This window comes from Schistocerca gregaria, unplaced genomic scaffold (assembly GCF_023897955.1).
Source record: "Schistocerca gregaria isolate iqSchGreg1 unplaced genomic scaffold, iqSchGreg1.2 ptg000874l, whole genome shotgun sequence".
Taxonomy (NCBI): Eukaryota; Metazoa; Arthropoda; class Insecta; order Orthoptera; family Acrididae; genus Schistocerca; species Schistocerca gregaria.
In genome coordinates this window covers 150,001-157,500 of record NW_026062235.1, presented here as the reverse complement: position 1 = coordinate 157,500, position 7,500 = coordinate 150,001, and the positions used below count along the sequence as shown (strand labels likewise).

Genomic DNA, 7,500 nt, shown 5'->3' with positions numbered 1-7,500 from the left:
CAACCCGGGTGCGTACGCCGCACCAAGTGCTCCACCCGCGACCGTACGTGCCCCGCCGAAATCGCAACTCCGGCGGATGAACGGCGGACTTTTCTCGCAGTCGTAAGTTGCAATCCACCCCTATATCTTGCGCCTCATGAAGAGTTATATCAAGTATGCCAAATTCCCGCTGTCCCTATACATGCAGTAAGTTCGTCGTGGGCGCTGGCCGGCAGGCCGCGAGACGTGACGCCCGGCGGCAAAGAGTGCTCCTCTGAGGATATAGATGTTCCGTTCCGCCGCACAATGGTGACGGTGACCGCTGCCTGCGGTGGCAACGCTGGGCACAGTCGATACTCGCCGTGTGGTGGAAGGTAAACATTATGCGGTACATCAGTACTTTCCTAATAGTTCGGTCGTCTCACGGCACTGCTTAGTAAATGATGCAAGGCCAAATATAGATGATTTATGCGAATGTCCCTATACGTGCTGTAAGACTGGGCACACAACGTGAATCGCACGTCAGCCAGACACTCGAACATGCACCACTCTCGGCCTGCAACGGAGACACACAATACGTAAACATCTGGAATGCGACAATGTCGAGTGCATCCTCTCTGCCACATTGCACCGTCGACACTATGATAACCAGAGCAGTAGGTCCACCTATAAAAGCACAATACCCCACTCCTCCGACAACTACCATTGCTCAGATAAATCAACACCACCAACACACATCCTACACAGAGGGGCACCAAATATCATCCCCCGCCCTCGTGTTATACCACATGAAAAATTGCAGAAGTGAGAGACACACATCCGCCAGCCTCTTGCTACAAGCATCGAACCGACGTGACGTATCTGACGGTGACTCAGGCATCCGTGTACTGCCACCACTATCCACCCCCCCCCCCCCCCTCTCTCTCTGCCCCCTTCCCACACAATACCAAATTTAACCAACTTTATCGCTTAACCTAACTGTGGCTGTACCAGTTTATCGCTTAACCTAACTGTGGCTGTACCAGTTTATCGCTTAACCTAACTGTGGCTGTACCAGTTTATCGCTTAACCTAACTGTGGCTGTACCAGTTTATCGCTTAACCTAACTGTGGCTGTACCAGTTTATCGCTTAACCTAACTGTGGCTGTACCAGTTTATCGCTTAACCTAACTGTGGCTGTACCAGTTTATCGCTTAACCTAACTGTGGCTGTACCAGTTTATCGCTTAACCTAACTGTGGCTGTACCAGTTTATCGCTTAACCTAACTGTGGCTGTACCAGTTTATCGCTTAACCTAACTGTGGCTGTACCAGTTTATCGCTTAACCTAACTGTGGCTGTACCAGATTATCGCTTAACCTAACTGTGGCTGTACCAGATTATCGCTTAACCTAACTGTGGCTGTACCAGATTATCGCTTAACCTAACTGTGGCTGTACCAGATTATCGCTTAACCTAACTGTGGCTGTACCAGATTATCGCTTAACCTAACTGTGGCTGTACCAGATTATCGCTTAACCTAACTCAATTTGTCCCTTAACCTAACTCAATTTGTCCCTTAACCTAACTCAAGTTGTCCCTTAACCTAACTCAATTTGTCCCTTAACCTAACTCAATTTGTCCCTTAACCTAACTCAATTTGTCCCTTAACCTAACTCAAGTTGTCCCTTAACCTAACTCAAGTTGTCCCTTAACCTAACTCAAGTTGTCCCTTAACCTAACTCAAGTTGTCCCTTAACCTAACTCAATTTGTCCCTTAGCCTAACTCAATTTGTCCCTTAACCTAACTCAATTTGTCCCTTAACCTAACTCAATTTGTCCCTTAACCTAACTCAAGTTGTCCCTTAACCTAACTCAAGTTGTCCCTTAACCTAACTCAAGTTGTCCCTTAACCTAACTCAAGTTGTCCCTTAACCTAACTCAAGTTGTCCCTTAACCTAACTCAAGTTGTCCCTTAACCTAACTCAATTTGTCCCTTAACCTAACTCAAGTTGTCCCTTAACCTAACTCAATTTGTCCCTTAACCTAACTCAATTTGTCCCTTAACCTAACTCAATTTGTCCCTTAACCTAACTCAATTTGTCCCTTAACCTAACTCAATTTGTCCCTTAACCTAACTCAATTTGTCCCTTAACCTAACTCAAGTTGTCCCTTAACCTAACTCAAGTTGTCCCTTAACCTAACTCAAGTTGTCCCTTAACCTAACTCAAGTTGTCCCTTAACCTAACTCAAGTTGTCCCTTAACCTAACTCAAGTTGTCCCTTAACCTAACTCAATTTGTCCCTTAACCTAACTCAATTTGTCCCTTAACCTAACTCAATTTGTCCCTTAACCTAACTCAATTTGTCCCTTAACCTAACTCAATTTGTCCCTTAACCTAACTCAAGTTGTCCCTTAACCTAACTCAAGTTGTCCCTTAACCTAACTCAAGTTGTCCCTTAACCTAACTCAAGTTGTCCCTTAACCTAACTCAAGTTGTCCCTTAACCTAACTCAAGTTGTCCCTTAACCTAACTCAAGTTGTCCCTTAACCTAACTCAATTTGTCCCTTAACCTAACTCAATTTGTCCCTTAACCTAACTCAATTTGTCCCTTAACCTAACTCAATTTGTCCCTTAACCTAACTCAATTTGTCCCTTAACCTAACTCAAGTTGTCCCTTAACCTAACTCAAGTTGTCCCTTAACCTAACTCAAGTTGTCCCTTAACCTAACTCAAGTTGTCCCTTAACCTAACCCACGTTGTCCCTTAACCTAACCCACGTTGTCCCTTAACCTAACCCACGTTGTCCCTTAACCTAACCCACGTTGTCCCTTAACCTAACCCACGTTGTCCCTTAACCTAACCCACGTTGTCCCTTAACCTAACCCACGTTGTCCCTTAACCTAACCCACGTTGTCCCTTAACCTAACCCACGTTGTCCCTTAACCTAACCCACGTTGTCCCTTAACCTAACCCACGTTGTCCCTTAACCTAACCCACGTTGTCCCTTAACCTAACCCACGTTGTCCCTTAACCTAACCCACGTTGTCCCTTTGCCTAACATAGTTCACTGCTCGGAATCTCTGGTGTCGTTGTTATCCTCATGTAGATGTCTTGCGAGTGTTGCTTACTTTCCACATATTCCTGCTATCCACTGTCAATTGTACTGCAATAGGACTATATCGCCGACCCCCCCCCTCCCCCCCCTCTGTCCCCCTCTGTCCCCCTCTTTGTGTCTCTGTCCTCTCAAGCTGGTCGGTCTGGCGTTTGAGTGTTAAATGAGCCTCGCAGCTGTTCAGTTGCATTCAGATGTCGACGCCCTCAGTGTACGTCGTGGTATGGTCTGTGTCCATTGTCCGCTGATGTCGTACGCGTAACCCACACGCTGTACCGATCATCGGTCGTTACGTACAGAGTGAAGTAGTGTGATACGTGTGACCGTACGCTGGCTGTGCCCAACGGTGTCGAATCTCAATTTCCATATGTTGTGCTTGATGCTACTTGTCTCGTCTCCCAATAACAGCTAGGTTGCACTGTGGTACGCCGTAGAGGCGTGTGGGAGGAACGTACGAACGCATTGTATGTCACCCTGGGTCGCTGGGGGTGGTGGTGCGGTGAGTCAGGTCAGGTCAGGTCAGCGTGAGCCGTCTGATGTAGTGACGCGTGTATTCCGACTTTGTCGTATTGCCTCACACAAAGTGCTACCCTGGTGGACCGCGTTCCATATCTGGGACATGCCGCAGATGCCGGTTGACAGTGGATCGCGGAAGGTACATCGCATACGTGCGCGGGCCACCTTCCACGTGTTCTCTTCTGCACATGTCGCAGTGTGTATGTGGTCTGATGTAGCGTGTCGTGACACATGACATCCTGGCATGCAAGAATTGTTGAATTCGCAAATGTAGGTGGACATCTACGTTTACTGCCCAAGATACGCAAATGAACTGGAAATCCGTTGTTGAGCGGTTGTTCACGCTGGAGGTGAATCTGTGATGGCGACGATCGGTACAGCTATTAACCGGTTGTTTCAGCGGTACCCGCCACATCCACACGCGTGACTAGGCCCATGTGGGTATGAAGCGATACGCGGCGGTGGCTTGGTGGGACTGTTCCCGGCCGGTGAAGGGGGGCCGCCCGGCGTGTTGGCCGCGCGCTGCGTGGGCGCACGCGCAACAGGCGGCTGGTGGGGGGCGCCGAGTGGCAGGAGCGCCAGCCGACGGGCCCGGCAGGCGGCGCAGCTACGCTGCGGCGCACCCTGCACGCGGCGCCTGGCGGCCAAAGTTGGTTCAGCCGAGCCCGGTGCGAAGCGCGGTGGACATCTGCAGTGTGCTGGTCTGATTGAGGACTGTGTGCGTTGAGGATGCGCCGCCGCCTGGCACTCGGCGCCGCGACGCCGTCTGCTGCTCGGTCGCCCCAGCGGTTCTCGCAGGTGGTTTGTATCGCAGTTGTGCGGACGTGTTGGCGCGTGCGCTGTGCTGGGAGAGTTCGCTTCTGCACCCAAGTGGGGCTTTGCCCTTGTGTGGCGCTGGCGTTGGAGCTGCCGGTCACCATAGGTGGCGCGTGTTGTCTCCCGCCGGCAATGCCACGACAGCACGCTCCCGGGCCTCTGTCGGCAGCGGCAAGCTCAGTTGGGAGCAAGGGTGTTCGCACTAAAACCGTCTACTCGCCTAACTCCGGGCGATTGCGCCTCTCTCGAAACCGACCAAGTACCTAGGACGGCGCTGCGCGCCGCCGGGACCTGAGAGGGTTTCGAGGTGTATCGTGCAGGGGAGCTCGGCCTCCTCCTGTTTGCAGAATAATTGAGCGGACGCTTGCGTGTTCGCGCGGGCCCCCGGGACACACTCCCGGGCGGCCGGCTGCTCAGCTCTAGTTGACGCAGCTCCCTGGTTGATCCTGCCAGTAGTCATATGCTTGTCTCAAAGATTAAGCCATGCATGTCTCAGTACAAGCCGCATTAAGGTGAAACCGCGAATGGCTCATTAAATCAGTTATGGTTCCTTAGATCGTACCCACGTTACTTGGATAACTGTGGTAATTCTAGAGCTAATACATGCAAACAGAGTCCCGACCAGAGATGGAAGGGACGCTTTTATTAGATCAAAACCAATCGGATTGGCTTGTCTGGTCCGTTTGCCTTGGTGACTCTGAATAACTTTGGGCTGATCGCACGGTCCTCGTACCGGCGACGCATCTTTCAAATGTCTGCCTTATCAACTGTCGATGGTAGGTTCTGCGCCTACCATGGTTGTAACGGGTAACGGGGAATCAGGGTTCGATTCCGGAGAGGGAGCCTGAGAAACGGCTACCACATCCAAGGAAGGCAGCAGGCGCGCAAATTACCCACTCCCGGCACGGGGAGGTAGTGACGAAAAATAACGATACGGGACTCATCCGAGGCCCCGTAATCGGAATGAGTACACTTTAAATCCTTTAACGAGTATCTATTGGAGGGCAAGTCTGGTGCCAGCAGCCGCGGTAATTCCAGCTCCAATAGCGTATATTAAAGTTGTTGCGGTTAAAAAGCTCGTAGTTGGATTTGTGTCCCACGCTGTTGGTTCACCGCCCGTCGGTGTTTAACTGGCATGTATCGTGGGACGTCCTGCCGGTGGGGCGAGCCGAAGGGGTGCTTTCGCGTCCCGAGGCGGACCCCGTTTAAATCCTACCAGGGTGCTCTTTGTTGAGTGTCTCGGTGGGCCGGCACGTTTACTTTGAACAAATTAGAGTGCTTAAAGCAGGCAAGCCCGCCTGAATACTGTGTGCATGGAATAATGGAATAGGACCTCGGTTCTATTTTGTTGGTTTTCGGAACCCGAGGTAATGATTAATAGGGACAGGCGGGGGCATTCGTATTGCGACGTTAGAGGTGAAATTCTTGGATCGTCGCAAGACGAACAGAAGCGAAAGCATTTGCCAAGTATGTTTTCATTAATCAAGAACGAAAGTTAGAGGTTCGAAGGCGATCAGATACCGCCCTAGTTCTAACCATAAACGATGCCAGCCAGCGATCCGCCGCAGTTCCTCCGATGACTCGGCGGGCAGCCTCCGGGAAACCAAAGCTTTTGGGTTCCGGGGGAAGTATGGTTGCAAAGCTGAAACTTAAAGGAATTGACGGAAGGGCACCACCAGGAGTGGAGCCTGCGGCTTAATTTGACTCAACACGGGAAACCTCACCAGGCCCGGACACCGGAAGGATTGACAGATTGATAGCTCTTTCTTGATTCGGTGGGTGGTGGTGCATGGCCGTTCTTAGTTGGTGGAGCGATTTGTCTGGTTAATTCCGATAACGAACGAGACTCTAGCCTGCTAACTAGTCGCGTGACATCCTTCGTGCTGTCAGCGATTACTTTTCTTCTTAGAGGGACAGGCGGCTTCTAGCCGCACGAGATTGAGCAATAACAGGTCTGTGATGCCCTTAGATGTTCTGGGCCGCACGCGCGCTACACTGAAGGAATCAGCGTGTCTTCCTAGGCCGAAAGGTCGGGGTAACCCGCTGAACCTCCTTCGTGCTAGGGATTGGGGCTTGCAATTGTTCCCCATGAACGAGGAATTCCCAGTAAGCGCGAGTCATAAGCTCGCGTTGATTACGTCCCTGCCCTTTGTACACACCGCCCGTCGCTACTACCGATTGAATGATTTAGTGAGGTCTTCGGACTGGTACGCGGCATCGACTCTGTCGTTGCCGATGCTACCGGAAAGATGACCAAACTTGATCATTTAGAGGAAGTAAAAGTCGTAACAAGGTTTCCGTAGGTGAACCTGCGGAAGGATCATTACCGACTAGACTGCATGTCTTTCGATGTGCGTGTCGTGTCGCGCAACACGCTACCTGTACGGCAGTGGCCGTGCGCCGCGTGCGGAACCACGCGTGCCTCTCAAAACTAGCGGAAGTGTTGTTGTTGTGTGGTACGAGCGCTGAAGCTCTGGAGCGGCTGGCCTGCGGTACCTGGCGCCTGGCGCCGGTTTTGAATGACGTTCGCCCGAGTGCCTGTCCGCTCCGGTGTGGAGCCGTACGACGCCCATCGGCTGTGAGGCCGTTGGACACAAAAAAAATAGTGGAACAGGGGCCGTCAGACGCCTCAGTCCCGCAAATGCTACTGTCTTGAAAGAGACAGTGGGAGACTGAAAAGGAAAAGATCACCCAGGACGGTGGATCACTCGGCTCGTGGGTCGATGAAGAACGCAGCAAATTGCGCGTCGACATGTGAACTGCAGGACACATGAACATCGACGTTTCGAACGCACATTGCGGTCCATGGATTCCGTTCCCGGGCCACGTCTGGCTGAGGGTCGGCTACGTATACTGAAGCGCGCGGCGTTTGTCCCGCTTCGGAGACGTGGGAGTGTCGTGGTCGCCTGTGTGGCCGGCCGCGTCTCCTTAAACGTGCGATGCGCGCCCGTCGCCTGGCGGTTCGCATACCGGTACTTTCTCGGTAGCGTGCACAGCCGGCTGGCGGTGTGGCGTGCGACACCTCGTACAACGACCTCAGAGCAGGCGAGACTACCCGCTGAATTTAAGCATATTACTAAGCGGAGGAAAAGAAA

The 7,500-nt window shown here is 51.8% G+C and overlaps 3 non-coding genes across 3 annotated transcripts in view; all 3 read left to right on the top strand.

The window, feature by feature from the left end:
- The first annotated feature begins 4,838 nt into the window (after nt 1-4,838).
- On the top strand, nt 4,839-6,731 carry LOC126323856 (small subunit ribosomal RNA). The gene has a single exon (XR_007559718.1). It is a non-coding gene; the product is annotated as a small subunit ribosomal RNA (ribosomal RNA).
- Nucleotides 6,732-7,093: 362 nt separating this feature from the next.
- LOC126323842 (5.8S ribosomal RNA) lies at nt 7,094-7,248 on the top strand. Its single transcript, XR_007559704.1, has one exon. It is a non-coding gene; the product is annotated as a 5.8S ribosomal RNA (ribosomal RNA).
- A 188-nt stretch (nt 7,249-7,436) lies between these two features.
- The window catches only part of LOC126323877 (large subunit ribosomal RNA), a 4,222-nt gene continuing 4,158 nt past the window's right edge, over nt 7,437-7,500 (top strand). The window contains exon 1 of the ribosomal RNA XR_007559737.1: nt 7,437-7,500. This exon is cut by the window's right edge and continues 4,158 nt beyond it. This is a non-coding gene — a ribosomal RNA (large subunit ribosomal RNA).